This window comes from Eucalyptus grandis, chromosome 10 (assembly GCF_016545825.1).
Source record: "Eucalyptus grandis isolate ANBG69807.140 chromosome 10, ASM1654582v1, whole genome shotgun sequence".
NCBI classification, from domain to species: domain Eukaryota; kingdom Viridiplantae; phylum Streptophyta; class Magnoliopsida; order Myrtales; family Myrtaceae; genus Eucalyptus; species Eucalyptus grandis.
In genome coordinates, this window is record NC_052621.1 from 15,917,244 (window position 1) to 15,938,028 (window position 20,785).

The following is a 20,785-nucleotide window of genomic DNA, read 5'->3' on the forward strand; positions in this document are numbered from 1 at the left end:
ACATGTATGTTTATGTCAGGGGATTAGTTTATACGATTCTGCATGTGCAATAAAATGAAAGGGTATGTAACAGGTCTTGAGAAGTCGCAATTTTCATCGACCACCAAGGGATATGCACGTGTTCGAGGTTCAAAGCGTGACAAACCGAGTGGGAATCGATTTGCTTACTTTTGGTCCATAGTCACTTAGAATTGATTTAGGGCCGCTCGAAATTAGTATAATGACTGTGCAGAATCACTTGCAATTCGACTATACACACACACACACACACACACACACACACACACACACACACACACACACACACACACACACACACACACTTAGGCTGAATCGATCTATAATCATTCATTAATTAATCCGTGTCAGTGTACGGTCGTCTTACATCGATCCTTATAGTTGAGCTATCGTTCCATGGTTGAGTACTCTAGTTGAGTGCGTTTCTCGATCCATAATTGCCTTCCCCAATTGGATAGTTGACTTATGGATGATACTTAAATCAATCCATAATCTATTCCTGTTAGGGGCACATCGAAGCTTTAGACCATTCCTTAAGTCTACGATAGGGGTCAAATTTGAGGATATCATAGAAAACCTAGGCAATATGATAGAAATCATATGCATGATGGGCGTAAGAACACAAGCTCGATTAATAAGGAACAAAAATGCATTACTCTTTTGCCCTTGATTCCTTCCATGCTATGTAAAAGCAACCTGAGGAGGGAAACACAAGTAAGGAAAATATGTTCTTGAGTGAAACACAAGTTGAGAGAGCCATTAGCAAACAAAAGAATGTATTTGCTTTGTTTATGCTAGAGAAAAAGAGTGAGATAGAGCGACCTATGCACCCAAAAATGTATTCCTTGTTAAAAGAATTTGCAAATGTATTTCCGGAGGAGTTGCCATACGGATTGTCTCCAATAAGAGGTATTGAACATCACATAGATTTGCTACCCGGTGCTCATCTACCTAACAAACCAGCCCATCGATGCAATTAGGAGGAAACAATGAGCTTATCAACAGAGGGTATGTTCAAGAAATAATGAGCTCATGTTTCATTCCAACTCTACTTACAACAAAGAAGGATGGTTCATTTAGAATGTCTATCAATAGCTAAGCCATCAATTGATGGTGTTTGTTTTGATAAACAAGTATATGTGCACAAGTAAATTCAGATCAAATGTTTGATCGCAGCGGAAGTAAAAATGCTTATACACGTGTTTCCATAGCATTTACATGCATTTTAACAAAAACGCATTGAAGAGCTAATAGGGCTAATCATATTTACCTTGTACCGTGCTCCAAAAAACGCATCCGATGTCCTCACAGCAGTAGTTCTAACGTTCTTCAAACTCTAACCACGAACGTTTGACACCTTCTAGTAACATTGGTTTTGACGTTCTTGGATTCTTAACCACGAACGTCAAACATCTTCGAATAATACTAGTTCTAACTTTCTTTAGATGCTAAACATCTGATCTCTTCACAGGCTCTAACGTTCTTCAAATCCAGCCCCATAATTGTCGGGCCTCTAGTTCAAACACACCACCAATTTTCACATTGAACAGAAGAGAGAAATTAAGAGATCTCACAACTACAATTATGTTAACAATTGCTCTCGTGTGAGTGTTTTTTTGATCAATATCAACACTCTCAATTATTGATTGTTGATTGTTGATCGTCCATCTCCGGTGATCTACTCTCTGTATTATCTTTTATAGACGGTGCAGATCATATTTAAACCGACACATTAACTCTAAACTGTTTTAGAATTAATTTGGCCATAATTCCTAATGGACATAAGTTCTGATACTGTTACAGACACTAATTCATGCATTAACTCTATAACTGTGCAGAGCATTATTCCAAACATTTATTTGTAACTGTTACAAGTCTTTATTCTGGGTATTAACTTTGTAATTGTCACAAATACTCAATTTGGATGTTACTTTTGAAATTGTTTCATAGCATTAATTGGTCATTAATCTGAAACCGTTTCAGATCATTAAACTGCCCATTTATTATGAAATTATTTCAGATCATTAATGTGACTGTTAAGTTCTGAAACCATTTCAGAACTTAATGTGACCGTTACATCTGAAAAACGTTTCAAAAATCTTTAATTTAGCCATTAAGGGCACACATGACAAAATTTCTGGAACATAAATCAATTTATAACCAGAAATTAAATCAATTTCTATTCCTTGGATGAGTTTCTGAGTAAAGAAACGTGTTTGATAACAATTCAAAATTTCTATTTCTGAAATAAAAATAAGTTTGATAACAGAATAAAAATTATATTTCTAGGAGAGGCAACAACCGGTGTTCGGTGGCCAGAGTCTAATGTTCAGCGCCTGGCGTTTAGCGTCCAGTGACCGGTGGCGGGTGGTTGAAGTTTGAAGTCTGACGTTTGGTGTCTAACGCCAAGTCCAGTGAAGTCCGACACCGGAGTTCGGCAACCAGCAACCGACGTCCAATGTCCGGAGTTCGACGTCTGACATCCGACATTCGAAGTCCAATAGCGGGAGGCCAGCAGCAAGTGGCTAGTGGCCGAAGTCCGGCAAGTGGGTGGCGGTGGGCGACATCTAGCGGCCAATGGCGAGCGGCGGACGGTCACCGACAAACATTCGATGGTTGGTGATAAGCCTTTGGCATCCAGTGGGCGTCCAACATCCGACGACCGGCAGTTGGCAATGAACGGCTGGAGTGCGGTGCCGGTGGCTAACATCTGGTGGCCGATGGTCAATGGCTGGTGGTCGAGGCCGATGGCGGGCGGGCGGCAACTAACGGTGGGAGTCCAACATCTCACAAGCGGCAAGTGGGTGACGGGCGGTAACAAAGAGTGAACGATGAGAAAAATTTTGATTTCTCATTTATGTTCCAAAAATAAAAAAGCTAAAAATTTTAACTTCGATTTCTGCTCCAAATCTTTTTTCGAAATAGAAATCTATTCCAAAAATAGAAAAATGAAATTGCGTTACCAAACGGATTTATGTTCTAAACCTATTCCGAAGAACAAAAAAATAGAGAAATAAAGAAACATAAATTTTGTCATGTGCGCCCTAAGTCTGAAACTGTTTCAAATTATTGATTTGACTATTGATTTTGAACTCACTTCAAATCATTAATGATGCAATTAACTTTGAACTCACTTCAGATCATTAACGCAGCTATTAATTTTGAACTCACTTTAGATTATTAATTCGGTCGCTAAATATGAACACTCTTCAAACTCTAATGCCCCTTCATTAGAACTTTTATTTCTAGCCTGACTCAATCTGATTGGCTCAATTGCAAACACATTTGCAATATTCCCTCTCTCGTTCAAACATCATTCTAATTGGTTATGGTGTGGGACATCCCTAGGTTCATCACTGACCTGGTAGTAGGACTTGTACTAACACATTAGCACAATCAAGAGAACTGATTATCCAGATCAATCTCCTGTTCCTACAAACCATGAATAACATCTAGCAATATATCATGGCTACCCAGGTAGTGTGAAATGTTTTCAAAACATAATGAACCTGTTAGTTTTAGCAACCATGTAATTTGATCCTTCTATCTCACCATATCCCAATCTAACAAAGGCCATAGAACTATTGGTCAAACCACCAATTCTATCATATGCACAAATCTAATTGACATGTATTTCTTTGAGACATGAATCATTCATTCTTGATTACAACCCCGGCTGAGGATTTGAATAAAATGTCATGATTAGATTGCATAGGACATCAATCTATGACTATCAAGTACAGAGACGGTTCGACGAAGCATCAATATATGCACTTGCGAACCATAGCCATCCAACATACAAGTCAGCATCGTGCCTTAGGTCTAAGGATCTTACACCTAACCAAAGCATGAACGATCAAACATTGACCTCGCTAAAAAGCTTTCCATGTCACCAATTATTTTATGTATGTCACATTCAATGAACTTGTCCAAGACAAGTACCTATAGCTCGAATAACACAACACCCAATGACTTGTGACTCATCATCCCCTCAAGTATCCAATACTGAAGTGAAGCATGAGAACACATCAATCTTAACAGGATCATCAATATCCTCTCAATGATCCATTGAGTGGGAACTATTTAAAGATTCAGCAAAACTGTAACCTGTCACATGTATTCTTAACACCTTAAGAATAAGTTTAGTCGTATTTGATCTTATGGATTTCATTCATATAAATTGGACGATGAATGAAAAAAAAACTTATTTGCCATTAAATAATCCCTAACATGTAACTAATACATGGTTGCTTTAGTTCATACAACTAACATCAATAACATCACCATTGAGTATAGGTACCCCATACCTAGACTTGATGATATGCTTGATGAGTTATATGGTTATAGTTTCCTCGAAAATAGACTTGTGAAGTGGCTATCACCATATTAGAATGTGAGAAGGTGATGAATGGAAAAGGAGGCCTTTATGAGTGGTTGGTTATACCATTCAAGTTATCGAATCTTCCAGTACCTTTATGAGACTTATAAATGAGGTTCTTTATTTCTTTATTGGTCGATTTGTTGTTGTATATTTCAACGATATTCTTGTCCATAGCAAGAATGAGGAGGAGCATCTATCTCATTTGATGCGAGTTTTCAAAGTGTTGAGAGAACAAAAACTCTATGGTAAAATGGAGAAATGTGAGTTTTTTGTGACATCCCAAATTTTCAATTATGTTTTCAATTTAATTAATTGGGCTTTTCATCGACGTGCATATAGTGTTGTTCTCAGAGCTGACCACTCCTGAAATAACTAAACTATCTGAAAAAGTCATTAAGAGATTTTAATGCATTAGACTTGAGAATTCGATCAGGACTCAATTACTCGACCATGCTCATCTGCAGAGATCATTACGGTCCAATAAAAAATTGCTTAGAGATTAGAAATAGGCCGGTTCAACTAAGGTGTGTGGTTAAACATGAGTGATTTCACTAAATTGCAAAATTCTCGTTGATTGGCACTAGATTGATTTTTCTGTCTTTTCGGTACCCTATGTTCATATTTGAATCCTCAAGATTTTCACAACGACCGACAGTCACCAATGTGTCGAATGGGCTCATTGTGGCTCAAAGAAAATCGACCACGGGTCATTTGTACTAATTTTTTTTTTTTAAAGTTACCCAGTAGCCTAGGTCATGCTAAAATCGTGCCGGATTGAAATTAACCACAAATTTCAATCCGATTTCAGAAATTGAAAGTTCTGTCATGTCACAAATCATTTTAGAAACGTCAACTCAGTCTCCGAAGATTTTTCTGCAAACCGAGACTTTTTGGAAAAAAGTTGTTGTAGGGCTGTTTTTCTCCCGAAAATGTCAAATACCTTTTTTTTTTTCACGAAATTGGGAAGCAAGATGGTTCAATTGGTGAGGAAAAATATCAATTTGATTGTTGACTCGATAATGGAATTTATAGAAGCCGAATTGAATTTAATTATCAAGCATTTGGTGTCCAATTAGAGGAAAACTTGTACAAATTCGTATGCCTCCACCACCCATGACTATTGGACCATTTCAAGGCTTCTAGAGGAAGCCAAATGGCTGAGGATTTGGCTATAGACACTAGCTGGGTCGGTGGAGACCTCAAGGGGACAAGTTGGAGGAAAATAAGGTCAAGTGATCCCCTCCTCCTTCCCTTTCCTCCCTCATCCATCAAGAGCCTCCCCGTTCTTCTTCATTTTTGGTTTTTCAGCTCACCAAACCAGAACCGGTAGAACCAGTTGTCGCATGCCACCGCCGGACCACCATTCACGCCCCCGTTTGCCCGCACGTGTCCCTTTGCCACTGCTCGCGCTTCGCCGCACGCCACCGTCGTCATCTTCTCTTCCAGCAATCTGCTGAGGTCACTTGGGCTGTTGTGGCTCACCGTTGGAGCTGTTGGGATGCTCACTTGCAATCGTGAGGCCCCGCTGGAGCTCCGCCTACCCATCGCCAGCCTTGTCTCGCTCAACCGACCCTGGATCAACCACTGATCAGCCTTGAACAATAGCTGAAGAAATGGGTATTCAAGGCACTGTTTGACTCGTTTTGGCTCGCTTCCCGATCCTGAAAGCCAAGCCTGCTTTGGAGAAGATCATTCCCCGTCGCACCCCCGTTGTTTCGAATCGAGTGGTTCATTAATCAAGTGAGTTTAACTCATTAATCATCTCTTAGTAGGTTAATAACGCTTAAGAGTTGATTAATTTAGATTAAGATTGATTTAGTGGATAATTAGAACGGTTTAGTGAATTAGTTAATTACCGATGCGTGTTAGATGGTTAGTTTTGTGTAATTAGTGAGTAGATAGGCTATAATATTTATTTAACGAGTCTCGAAATTTTTTTGGGTCCATCCAGCATTTAATTAGGCTTTACGGGCCTAAGTTGCATTTTCTGGCATTTATTAATTAATTTCTGTAATTATTTAATTAATTATTTATTATCCAAAAATTTGACCGGGATAGTCGGTGACTGGAATTTTATGTTGATTATAGTGGCATGATCGTTTTATTTAATTGAGCTTTAATTTGTGCTGATTGTGTATGATTTGTATTTTAGGAATTTTATTCCTAAATTTATTTATTTTCAATATTTAATTGGAAAATAACCGAGCATCGGTTTACAACGCCAAAAATATTTTAGTCGACCAAATAAAATGGTGAATTTATGGAAAAGAAATGATTGTATTTTGGCTAAAGCCGACCGTATACCCCCACATGAGTATTTTTATCGGGTACGATAAAAGTTGAGAAATGATTGGTTGATTGGAATGGTATACGGTATCAACTTACAGGCTTGATACCTTAAGTATCGTATAGCTTCGGTGAGTAAAATTAGGGTCCACACAACTTTGGTGAGCATAGTTATTATACTTTATCAACTCGATGGCTCGATAGGTTATTTGAGAGAGAGAAGGCAGTATACTATTTTCTTTTATCTATTTTAAGCTTAGAGTAAGCTATCCATAAGGTGATTGGACTTTACAGATAGTATTGATTTGGTCGACCGTGAGAAGGTCGTGATGACATGTAATCGACTAAGTCTATTTGATTGATTGAAAGATTGATGTAATTTGTGTATCTTTGAGATAGATTAACTTGTAGGAAGAGACTGAGGCCAAGGTAAGTCCTTCGACTTATGCTTGTGCTTAGGCAGCCCTTAGAGCGTATTTTCTTCCTAATCGAGTCTTAGGAGGTAGAATTCACTGAGACATCATCTCACCCCATTGTGGGATAACATTTCAGGTCCTTAGATGGCAGCTCTTGAGTTTTTTGGACGGCCTATAAGTGTTACAGAGCAGACATCTTATATTTCAATGAATCAGGGCCCTAGGGGTTGGAATTATGAGCTAGTAAGGTCCATAGTCTGGATCAATGTAGGTCTCACCCACAAGGTGCCCCATCATTACAAATCATGGTATCGTCAGGCTCAAGATGGCTAGAGAGAGGGTCCTATTCCGAAATCTGAGATTACTCTATATGCTCTAGAGGTTGCTTTTGGAAGGGCATATCTGATCCTCCTCAAGGCTCTATAGTAGACGGGATGGACCATTTCTTTGAAGTTCCAAAGTTCCCGGTGTAGTCTACTGAAGGCTCCAATTGGAGTGTAGAGGAAGGTGAAATCGAAGATGACGGGGAGGATGAGGACTCGTAGAGTTGTGGAACCCCACCCCCGCTTTTAGACTTGTTTTCTTGAATTGGCTTGTATTATATATGACATGACATAGTTTGCTATGCACATATATATAAGTGCGGTTGTGTTTCAGTTTAAAAAATTTATGGTCCTACTTTTCTATCCCATTATGTTATTATCAGGGGATTATTTATCTGCTTCGACTTATGTATTAAAACAAATATATTGGTGATGTGTCCTGAGACGTCGCTTTTAATCGACCAAGAAGGGATGGACACATTCTCGGAGGATCGGGGCATGACATTTCTTCTCTCCAAGCACCGTATTCCTCGATTATTTTGGGTGTCAAAAGATGGGATTTTTGTCGATCAATCTAAGATAGAAGCTATGAAGACTTGGTTGGTTCCGAAGTCCATTTCCGATGTAAGGAGTTTTTATGCACTTGTTTCTTTCTATCAACGGTTTTTTAAGGATTTTGGTATCATCGTGGCTCCAATTACCGAGTGCATGAAGAAGGGTTCTTTCGAATTGACAAATGCTACCCAAAACGCCTTTAAGGTGATCAAGCAAAAACCTTGCAGTGCCATATTCTTGCCCTTCTTGATTTTAATAAAGTATTTGAAGTTGAGTGTAATGCAAGCAAAGTTAGCATTGGCATTGTTCTTAATCAAGCCCAAAAACCTTTGGCCAAAACAATTTGTTCTTTATTCCAATCATGAAGCTCTCAAGTTCATTAGCAGCTGATGCAAGCTCAATTCGAGACATACTAAATGGGTTGAGTTTCTTCAATCCTTTTCTTGTTGTAACGGATGCTTTATCGAGAAGATATTCTATGCTTGTTGTTCTGAACTCTAGGATTCTTGGTTTTCAATTGATGAAAGAGCTTTATTCTGAAGATTCTGAGTTCTCATCCATCATTGATAATTGTAAGCAAGGAATTGAAGGTACTTATTCTTTGCAAGATGGATTTCCTTTTAGAGGAAATCGTTTATGTGTCCAAGAGTTCTTTTCAAAAGTTGTTGATTCAAGAAGCACATGGTGGAGGATTGACTAGTCACTTAGGTGTGAACAAAATTCTTGAGGTTCTTCAAGAGCACTTCTATTGGCCAAAGATGAATGGAGATGTGCATTCTATCATCTCGAGGTGTACGACTTGTCATACTTCACTTCTTGTTGTTCCACTACAACCTTGGGAAGATGTTAGTATGGATTTTGTTGTGGTTCTTCCAAGAACTCAAAGGGCAAAATGTGCCATCATGGTGGTCATCGATCGGTTCTCTAAAATGGCTCATTTACTGTCATGCCACAATCCTCTGAGCGCATGCCCATCCCTCTGTGGTCGATTAAATAGCGACATCCCAAAATGCATTGCCAACCCTTTAATTTTAAAAGCCACAGCACACTTATATACATATCAAACCATGTCTTATACAGACTATATGATATATATATACAAGGTCTACAAAGCAGGGGGGTTCTAGAACTACAGATCATCATCCTCATTGGAGCCTTTAGCTGAATACACTGGAGTCCTTAGATCTGAAAGATTCGAGTCTACCACCGCACCAGCAGGAGGATTTGCTGTGCCTTTCCCAAAAGCAACCTCCAGTACGTACTAGGTATCTCGGATTCCAGTATGGGGACCTCTTTCTGTCTATTCCAATCCTAACGGTACAATGATCTGTATCGATGGGGTACCTTATGAGGGAGACCCATATCAACTCAGACCACGGACCTCACGAGTTCATACTCCCATCCTCTCGAGCTCCCATGAAGCAGAATATAGCACCTCTACTTGGTTACCTTATTCGGTTAACCAAAATGCTTAGGAGGAGCTGCCATCTAAGGACCTGAAATATTATCCCACAACGGGGTGAGATGACACCTTAGCAAGTTCACCCCCTAAGACCCGACTAGGAAGAAAATATGCCCCTAGGGCTACCTAAGCACAAGCACAAGTCAGAGGACTTACCTTTGCCTCGGTTCCTTCCTGCAAGTCAATACGATTCATAAATTCAACGAATCACTTTAGCATGTCAAAACATCAAATCATCACATCAGGTTGAACCATCGATCAATCGACTCAGTTGATTCCATGTCATCAAGACCATACTTGGTCAATTCATTCAATACTATCTATGAAGTCTGATCACATCAATGACTGCTCACCAAAGTTATGTAGTACATAATTACTCACCGAAATTGTGCGATACTTAATTGCTCACTGAAGCTGTGCGATACTTAAGGTATACTACTCACTCTAAACTGATATATCGAGCCCTCTGGCTGATATCGTATACCATTCTACCTAACCAATTATTTCACCACTTTTATCATACCCAATAAAAATAATCGTGTGTGGGTACACAGTTGGCCTTTGCCAAAAATATAATATCTTTACTTTATAAACTCTTCACTAATTATAGCTCTCAAAATAGGCGACTGGTTTACTATTCTTGCGAGAACTCATGTGGTTGATTCTTGACCTGTTGACCGTTTGTTGGGGCTCCTTTTCGGTGGGTTGAAGCGCCTTACATCACTCTCCAAAACCCCCCCATAAGCTTTTCCTGGTGTGTATCCTTTTCGGGCTCATTTATGGCCGAGTTTGGTTAAGGTTTTCCCTCGTCTACAACTCTAGTTCACAATCTGCTGTGCTTGATGGACTTTGACTTCTCTCAGGCCCATCTTGTTAGTGAGGGGTGTCGTGGTCATAGTAGTACCCCTCCATTAACTGAACACCCATCTTCAGCCAATACCTCGATGAAGCAATAGGGACGGAACCTTTCGGGGCCTTCTTGTTCGAAGGAAAGTGATGAAATGCAACCCCCTCGTGTTCCAATTCGTGAGCGTGCTAAAAGTAGGGGCAGATCTCGATCTAAACACCCTCAACGTAAGGATGGATCAAAGAATACTAATGGCCATACTTGGGCAGCTATTGCCAAAGTGGCAACTAAAGGTTATAGCCTTGAGTATACCCCCGCCTTCTTATATCAACAACAAACCAATTGTGGAACTGAATGATCAGGATCTTGAAGCTGCTGATCTGAAGCTTCATAAATGTCTCGTAAGGTATTTCTGGGTAGATGTCTCCCGTTCAAGGTGACAGAGGAAACTCTTAAGAATGCATGGGGTCCAAATCTAGTGGAAGTCATGTCCAATGGATGTGGAATTTTCTTGCTGCACCCTCCGAATAGTGAGTTTCGCAGAAAACTTCTTGATGGTGGTCCCATTTCTATTGCGAAGATTCCTCTGGCATTGCAGCAATGGACGCCGACTCTGGAACTCAACAAGGATACTCACCTCACGGTCCCGATGTGGGTGAGGCTAAGGAACATTCCATATGGCTTCTGGTCAGCCCAATCTATCAGTAAAATAGCGAGTGCTGTGGATAAGCCTTTATATGTTGATCAGAGGACTGAATAGTTGAATATGTTGGCCTTTGCTTGGGTCTATGTGGAAATCAAGACGAAGCAGTCCTCTTGTGACTCCTTTGATATTGTTCACAATGGAAAATATTTTGAGATTGAGGTAGAATACGAATGGCGTCCAGTTGCCTATTCTGTCTGTGGCATTTTTGGCCATAACTATAACCCCCTACACCTCGAACTGCTGCTGCTCATTCTACTACAGCTAGACCTTCCTTTACAAGTAATCCTCAAGTCCCATCTGATGGTGCTCGTCCTACTAAACAATCGACCCTAATTCCTAGTCTGCCTACCCTTGCTGGTGACCAGTTGCAAACACACCAAAAGCAGACATTGGTAATTTCGAAAATCCCCTTGGTTATTCCAGCTGCTGAACAGCCCTCTGCGGCTAAGGCTCCTGATTGCCAAGCCAATGATTTTGATCCCTTTGATGCTGAGATCCCTGGATTGGATAATGTTCGCCTTATACCTTCGACTTCTATCTTTACTCAAGTTCCTACCGACCCTACTCCTAGTGAGTCGGAATGGAAACAAGTTAAAGGCAAAAAAAAAAAAAAAAAAAAACCTACAGCCAAAGATGCTGCTTCGATTGGATTAACCCCGCCTAGTGATGGGGGCCTTTTTCTAAAGCTCAAGGCTGCTGCTCCTTCGGAATCACCATATGCTCTGCCTCTTAAGGTTACCAAATGTGCTTCCAAGGCCCTTCTTAGGGGTAGCTCGGGTCGCTCAATAGTTGCTGCTAAGAAGTTTGGACCTCCTGCTCCTGTTCTTCCGCTAGAAAGCTCTGATGATGAGATCAGTAGCTCTAGTGATTCTACTGCTTCGAGTGATGATGAGGTGTCTTTAGATGGGCCCTCTTCTTCGAAGGATTCCCCCTCCCCCTCCCGGTCTCGCGTTGCTGAAAGTATGCAAGAGCAGTAGCTGCTGCTTCGACCTGATCCTCCTGGTCCACCTCCCTTGGTTAGATTGAAAGCAACTTACACTAGTCGCAAGACCTCTAAGAATAGGTAAGTTACCCTTCTCCTGTTGTAAATATGTACATAGGGTTCTGGAATATCATAGGCATTAATGATCCTATTAGACATGCTGAGATCAGGAAATTTATGATTTCTAACAGCCTGTGCCTAGTTGGCCTGCTTGATTCCATCTCCTCTACCCTTATTATAGGATGGAAATGAGTTATGATTATGATTATGCTCCGCTTGGAAGATTTTGGGTGGGGTGGAACCCGAATTGTGTTTCTTTTGATCTACTATCTGTTAATGATCAAGTTATTCATGGTCGCCTTAAACATAATCTATCCGCTGTGAGCTATTACATTTCCGTAGTGTATGTTGAACACACTTTTGTGAGAAGACGACATCTGTGGGAGAACCTTATCCACTACAGTGATGTCTTTTAGGATTCCGCTTGGATTGTTGCAGGGGATTTTAACGCCATCAAAGATCCCTCTGATCGCTTTGGAAGCTCCAATACTTGGATTCCTTATTTTGATGAATTCACTAACTGCCTTGCTCAAATTGATTTAGTGGACCTCAGATGTGTTGGGCTCCGTTATACCTAGTCTACCTCTACGGGTGATACCAAGAAAAAGAGAAAGATCGACCGGGTTCTTGTTAACTCAAAGTGGAGCCTCGATTTCTCCTTCTTTAAAGCCTCTTTTCTGAACCCGGCGATTTCGGATCATACTCCTATGATCGTCCGAGTTTTCAACCTGGTGGTTAGGAAGAAGCCTTTTATGTACTTTGATTTTTGGTCGGAACATCCTGACTTCCTTGCAATTGTCAGACAGGTGTGGAATAGCCCAGTCGTGGAGGTTCCCATGTTCAGACTTGTCTCTAAACTGAAGATGTTGAAAATGCGGCTTAGAGCACTTAATCAGGAAGCTTACTCAAATATCTCTTTGAGAACTTCTAAAGCAAGGGAGGCCCTTCGAATCACTTAGGTCGACCTCCAATCTAATCCTTCTAATGTTCATCTGGCTGAGCTAGAAAAATGCCAACGTCGTGCCTTTGTGGATTTACGGGGCCAAGAGGAATCTTTCTTTCGACAGAAATCAAGAGTTAAATGGCTCAAAGAAGGGGATCGTAACACGAAGTTCTTCCATAATTCTGTGAAAATAAGACATCTTGTCCAAGTGCCGCATGTATTTGTATCCTTCTTCTCGGATCTTCTCTCCCCTCATGGAGCGTTGTCTAAGCCCTCATTAGAAGACTTGATGGCGGTTGTTCGGACACCTCTTGCGAATGCCCAGGTACGCTCCTTAGCCTTGTCGGTCTCTGAGTCTGAGATTAAGAATACCCTTTTTTCTCTCGCAAAAGGCAAAGCTTCGGGCCCGAATGGATTTACAGTGGAGTTTTTCAAAAACAATTGACAAATTGTGGGTCCTTTAGTACTTGAGGCAGTCAAAGACTTCTTTGCTACAAGCTGCCTTCTGAGGAAGTTAATAATACTATCCTGGCCCTTGTGCCGAAAGTCCCAAATGCTAGTGAAGTTTCTGATTTTAGACCCATTGCGTGTTGTAATACCCTATATAAGGTTATTACTAAGATCCTGACAAATCGTATTGCTGCTGTCTTGAATGACTTGGTAAATCCATCCCAGAATACTTTTGTTAAATGAAGGATGATTAGAGACAACATCCTGTTGGCTCAAGAGTTATTTTCTAGTTTCCACTGTGACCCATATCTCCTGAAATGTGTTGTCAAGGTTGACTTCTAGAAGGCCTACAATATGGTTGATTGGGATTTTTTGGAGCTTACCCTCTTCGCCTTTCGGTTCCCTCAATGGATCATTCACCTGATTATGGTCTGTGTTCGGACTCCAAAATACTCCATTTCTATTAATGGTGAGCTGCATGGTTTCTTCTCGAGTGGTCATGGCATCCGCCAAGGGGACCCCATGTCGCATTATCTTTTTACATTAGTCATGGAAGTCTTCTCGGGGATCTTGAATTTGAGGACTTCCGTTAAAGAATTCAAGTATTTCTGGAGGTGTAAAGCCGTGAAGCTCTCCCATCTCTTTTTCGCCGATGACGTGTTTCTTTTTTGCCAGGCTGATTGGGATTAGGTAGTTGTACTCAAGAGGAGCCTTGATGTTTTTTCATCCTGGAGTGGGCTGATTCCTAACAAAAACAAAAGTCATATTTTCCTCTTAGGAGGACCTATGCCTCTTTGCAACAATATTCTTTTGGCTTTCGAATTTCGGGAGGGGAAGCTTCCAATCCACTACTTGGGGGTGCCTATTATCTCATCTAGATTGGGAAAAGTGGACTGCATTGAGTTGATAAACCGCATTACAGTCAGGGTCCAATCATGGGTTCATCGGTTCTTGTCCTTCGCAGGAAGACTACAACTTATAAGGTCCGTATTACACTCTATACAAGCCTATTGGGCTAGTGTCTTTACATTGCCATCCTCTATTCTAGAAGGGATTTGTGCGCATTTTAAGACAATTCCTTTGGAAAGGCTCAACCCTTGGTCGGGGAGGGGCTAAAGTCTCGTGGGAAAATATTCATCTACCAAAGCAAGAGGGCGGGCTGGCTATCCGTAAACTTAGGGATTGTAATAGAGTCTCTATGCTCAAATACATTTGGATTCTCTTTACGGACAAAGAATTGCTGTGATGCCGTTGGGTTCACTCTTATTTCTTAAAAAAATCCAATTTCTGGATTGCCTCCCAACCAACGGTTTGTTCTTGGGCATGGAAGAAAGTCTTGCAACTCATATGGTTCTTCCGTGGATCTTTCTATTGGGAAGTTGGTAACGGTCTATTAGGCTGCACATGGTAACTTTCCCCAGCCCAACAATTTCTATTCTTTTGTTCCCCGGAACAAAAAAAGAATAGAAACCCGTTTGATAATGACAAGTTGGTTTTTTGTTCCCAGGAATAAAAAATTAGCCCGGGAATGGTTTTGGAACAGAAACGAGAAGTAAAAAAAAGTTACTTCTCGTTCCCGGCCAAGAATTCCCAAGAACAAAAATAAGAAACAAATTGGGCAACCCTAATTTCACTTTCGCGATTTCCATTTTCACCTCTCCCTTCGTCCGCTTGCCTCTCTTCGATCTCATCTCCAGTCACCTCTCTGCGGTCTTGTTGCCGCCGGTCTCGTCGCTACCGGTCTCGTCGCCGCCGATCCTGTCGTCGCTGGTCCTGTCGTCAGTGGTCTCGTACTCCGGTTGGGTCGCCTCTCTCCGGGCCGGTTGCGTCCAGTCCCGTCGCCTCCGCCTCTCTTCGGTGCCGCCAATCCCGTCCTCTCTGGTCGCGACGCGACACTCCGGTTGGGTCGCCTCTCTCCGAGCCGGTTGCGTCCAGTCCCGTCGCCTCCGCCTCTCTTCGGTGCCGTCAATCCCGTTGTCTCTGGTCATGACGCGACACTCCGGTTGGGTCGCCTCTCTCCGAGCCAGTTGCGTTCAGTCTCGTCGCATCCGCCTCTCTTCGGTGCCATCAATCCCTTCGTCTCTAGCCGCAACGCAACACTCCGATTGGGTCGCCTCTCTCCGAGCCGGTTGCGTCCAGTCCCGTCGCCTCCGCCTCTCTTCGGTGCCGTCAATCCTGTCGTCTCTGGTCGCGACAAGGGTGATTGTGATCTTAATGAGGATTGTTGTATTCTTCTGGGGAAGACAGAACTAGCCTTGAAAACAGAGGCCCTTAGTGCAGGATCTGATATAAGAACGCTACGTTCTCTCTCCCAGGGTGAAAAACAGAGAACCCTTCTTTGCAATTTGCAGAAAGAGAGGTACCGTTCGGAGATCCCCATTTCTTGTGAGGTTTTCTTGTGATGTCATGAGCCTGTCCGTGGCTTTGTCGTGAGGAATTTTTTTTTTTTGGTGTGATTGGTTCCGACCTTTGTTGAGATGGTCTCTGTTTATATTGAAGGAGTGATTGTAATTGTATATCAAGTTGCGTTGTTGAGGGCTGTGATTGGTTTGAATGAATTGAAAGCCCTTAATTCTTTTCAGCTCGTCTGCGGTGTTATTTTTTTGTCGAATTCTCTTGGGTTGATGGTGCAATGTTTTCTGGGTTTTGACTGATCGAGGGTCTGCTATTTTTCAATGTGTAAAAATGTAGCGCAGGCGGGTGGATTAATAGGATCTATACGACATCACCTTCACTTCTGTTGGATTACATTGTATCAATTAGCAGAGAAGTTAATTTGATTTGGTCAATTATCGAAGACATAGCATTGAGTTAGATATGTCAGAGCTGCCTCGATTACAACCTATTTGCTCACATCTCTAATGATAAAGTATTTTGTGTGTGTGTGTATTTTTTTTTTTTTGGTGGGGCGGGGAGGGTGAGCTATTGTGAAATCCTTACACCGAGTGGTGTGATTTGCATTGGTGGTTCTGCATACTTCCGAGACTTCAGATATCATATATCATATGACTGTTCACTATAAGAAAGGCCGAGCTGAGAGTTGTAGAATTCTCGAGTGGACTTGTGCTTATCTTTTGTCGATTTGCTAATAATTTGTTCTCGAGTCGGTTGGTCATATATGGTTTGTTGCTTTGATTACTTCTCATTGTACATGTTCTAGTTTTTCTGAAGTTGAATCTGCCACCTGCGGTGCCATCGCCTTCGATCGCCTCTCTCAATCCCACCGCCCGCAATCTCGTCGCCTCGGTCAAGTTTCTCCGGCTCGCATCGCCTGGGTCGCGTCGCCTCGTGGTCGTCTTGCCCTAAATCAGGTTTGTTGCTTTAATTCTTTCTCATTGTACCTGTTCTAGTGGTGATTCTGCTATTTTTCTGAACTTGAATTGTGTCGCCTCTGTCGCGTTGCCTCTGTTTGTGCTCGCTTCTCTCACGTTGCTTCCCCCGTGCTTGTGTCGCCATTGATCAATGGAGGGAGAGTGGATACCTGGACCTAATGGTTCGGGATATGCATGTTAAATGAAGGAAAGCTTCATTTCTTGGATGTAGATAAGCATGTTGCGCCTTATGCACATATATTTACTGAATTTTATGGTTGATTTAGATTGAATAAGGCCTATGCGATCTGTCTCTCTCTCTCTTTCGATATGATGCTCGCTCTTTCTGTATTTTCCCCTATCAATTGCATACCTGAAACTCTGTTGTAATCTGTCAATGCTGCTGAAGTATTGATTACTAGAACAATATGTTCAGTTTATTATTTTTATATGCCTGATTCTAGTTGTCATTGATGCTTATGTGAAGCTTTATGTACTTCATCAAACTTTTTGTGGCAATTTTCTGATCAAGAAATATCTCATAGATTCAAAGTTATATCTATCTGATTCGTTCATGAACTAGCAAGGGATGCCCAACCTTACAAAACTATAAAGCAAAGGGCATGAACGCTTATAAATGAGAGCACCTTAATGAGGATGCCGCCTTATGTGCTGATAATTGCTTTGATTTTTGATTTAACTGCAAGTTTGCAATGCTCATTGTCTTTCTTGTTGGAGTATATCATGTAGGAATTAGAAAGTATTTCTGAGATTCTTTTTCCTAACTTCTAGTCTCGCATCAAGTAGGAAAGCAAAGAGGTAGTTAGTCTGCTATATGTAGACAACCTTCTGCTCATCAGTGTAATCATGTTTTCGTTAATTTGAAGCTCATTCCTAGTTGATTCCTTTCTTGTACCTGATCCTTCGTTATTGCCGTTAGTAATGAGTAAAGTGAATCACTGCTGTAATTTGTTGTAATCATGTGTGATTAGTTTGCCTATTAAAGCTTATTGTTGTATCACTTCCGTCCTCACTAATGGCTTTGTGGTTCAATTATCTGGTCATTTTTTGTTTGAATCTTGGTTATGAGTCTAGAGATATTGGTTGTCTTCTGCTGCGATGTTGTATTAAGCTTTCCTTGCTTGTCCTTCTCTTTAATTGTGTTTTCGTATGATGAGGATTCAAGTAATACAGAAAGCTAGTTATCTTGATATGATGTTACTGGTGCAAACAAATGATTTAGTCATGCTTGGTGAGGAACTGATTTTTTGCTGGATGTTATGTTTAGAGTCACGGATTGAGCTTAGGATTTGACTTTAGATTCACACAATATGCTTAGATCTAGTGATTGATGATGTTATTGGATGATTTTTTGTGGATTGACGATCAATGATCATGAACTTAAGGTTGATTGAGCTTGATTTGTATTACTCTGCAATTTCGTATCTTTGTGATGGACTTACTGTTTTGGCTGAAACGAAGTGCTAGATGAATTTTTTTTACCTCGAGCCCTTCTAGACATAAAAAATACACTTCTAAAGCTTCGATTTGATATGTTGTACGCCCATAATGGATGTCGTTTGGTTGCTGAAAAACACATTTGAAATCTGTCAATTCTGCAGTAGTTTCAGCTTGATTTGTGTTTACTGATCTTGCTGTTTTCCTTTCTTGTACAGGAATTTTGCCCTTTATGGAGATCCGGATTATCCACTTGGATCTATAGAAGATGAGGTTGTAGATGATGCATCACATGATGAGGCAGCTGAGATAAACATGATCAGGAAAAATATTGCAAATATGATGGCAAGGGATCACAATATGCAAGAAATTCCATGACTTTTTATTTCCGACTTTTGTGACGTGTTTTTTTTTTTTGGTGAAAACTTTTGCGATGTGTTTGTAAACTATTACGAATACATTTCTATTAATAGTATTAAGGTCATCCAATTCTATCTCTGTGAGCATAAATGCCATTGAATGTATCATAAATATGGACAAATAGAAGAGAAGCAAATGGTAAGCTATTGTATAGTTGACACTTCAAGACCTACAAACCGAAGCTTGTATGCTAGTCAAGAAAGAAAAAAAGCAAAAGAGGAGAAGAAAAACACCTCTCTTTATCAAAATTAACCAAAACCTTATAACGACATCAAGGTAATTCGGAAGAAGCAAGGTAAAAATTAACATCAAGATGGAATGCATCGACAGTTCAAAATGCAAGAGACTGAGGTTTTTACTAAGTGTTTTAGGAGTATACTATGAACTAAATGCATACTGACAATAAAGCCACACCATGCATGCACCATTCCAACAGTTGAAAATTTCCAACCCCAACCCGACATCTATGTCAAGATTAGAAGAGACTAAAATCCCTAAGCCACGCATGCACTAGAATTACAATTTTTTTTTTTAAGAGTAAAAACTTAGTCCCAAGGAAATGAGCATAAATTAATTTGGCTGACAATATCACGTGTGCTTTTTTTTGCAATATTTGCTATACCAAACATTAAAATTTGCAAAAAAATATATATTATTGAGAATTATAGTTCAAAACATTAGTTTGTGAATATTGATTCCCACAAAGCGCTACATAAATTCAATACGCTATAAAACATATGTAAAGATCCTCACACATAGATATAAAATAATAGCTCACGTTCCATTACAATACCACCTATGTTACAAGCATATTCGACTACAATGCTTACACCTAATCAAATGTATTATTAATCTAGTAATATTTTGATCTTGCCAATTTTTATGTAATATCTAATTTATTCATTTTTCTTATTTTTAATTTTAAAAAAATAAAATTTGGAATAGAAATTTTGTGCAGTTACGAAACGTGTTTCTGTTCTTTTTTATTCCAGAAATAGAAATTTTGTACAATTATCAAACGTGTTTCTGTTATTTTTTTGTTCCAGAAATAGAAATTTTGTACAGTTATCAAACGGGTTTTTTTGCTTAGAAATTGTTCCCCAGAATAGAAATAGAAAAGAACTGTTTCTGAAAAAAAATTGTTCCCCATCCAAGAAATGTTGTCATGCGCAGCCTTAGTGTCCCTTTGGCATGATAACTAGCTTCCCTGTGGACCTCTAAATGTTTTTCTTCCTACCCCTGCTATAAACGGCTTTGGCCTCCCCGGTTATGCGAAAGTTGCAGAGCTTCAATCTCCTGCTAGTTGTGCACTAAGATCTCTACTGAAGAGTTGGGGCATCTCTTGCTCGATTCTGTCCCATGCTCACGATCGCTTATGCTGGCGTGAGGATCCCTCTCGCTTTTTTTCGATTGCCTCTACTTGGAACTTCATCAAAACTAAAAAAGCTTGCGTTCCTTGGGTGTCTCTTATATAGGATAGTGTTATGGCTCCGCAGTACCAATTTCATCTTTGGTTAATTACCAAAAATACTAGCCAACTCAAACGCTACTCCTCTCTTACGGTAGAATTGAGTATATGGTTTGTGCTTTTTGCAATGCCCAGCCGAACTCTACTGACCATCTCCTTTTTTAGTGCCATGTCTCGACTTCTCTTGCTTATTTCTGGGTGTCCAGGTGTAACCTCCCTTGGAGGAATAGATCTTGGGTGGAGACGTTCTTATCTGGCAATGACTTCCTTCATAGTGTTGTGCGGTTTTCTTTTGGAGCTTTTTGCTATCTCATTTGGAAAAAAAAAAGGAATCGCATCATCTTTCATGGTGAAACTTTGGAGATGTCAGCTATAAAGAACCACCTTATCAAGCTGGTCAAGGATAGAGTGCTCACTTTTAATAATGTCCCTGCTACCCCGAGAAACAAAAGACTTTAAAGAGGTTGGGGCTTTGACCCCTCGGTCTTCATCCAGTAGCCTCGGTTTCCACAAGCTTCTTGGGTTGTGCTACCGCTTCCTCGCCTCCTTTAGCTCTCTATTCTTTGACCCTTCTTTTTTGTTGTGTGTCAAGGTTCGATGGAGCCGTTTTGTGTTCGATGCCTCTACGTAGACTGGTTTCCTTTGGTCTTTCTTGCTCTTGCAGCTTTGTGTTGGCTCCCTTCCACTATTTCTATCTTA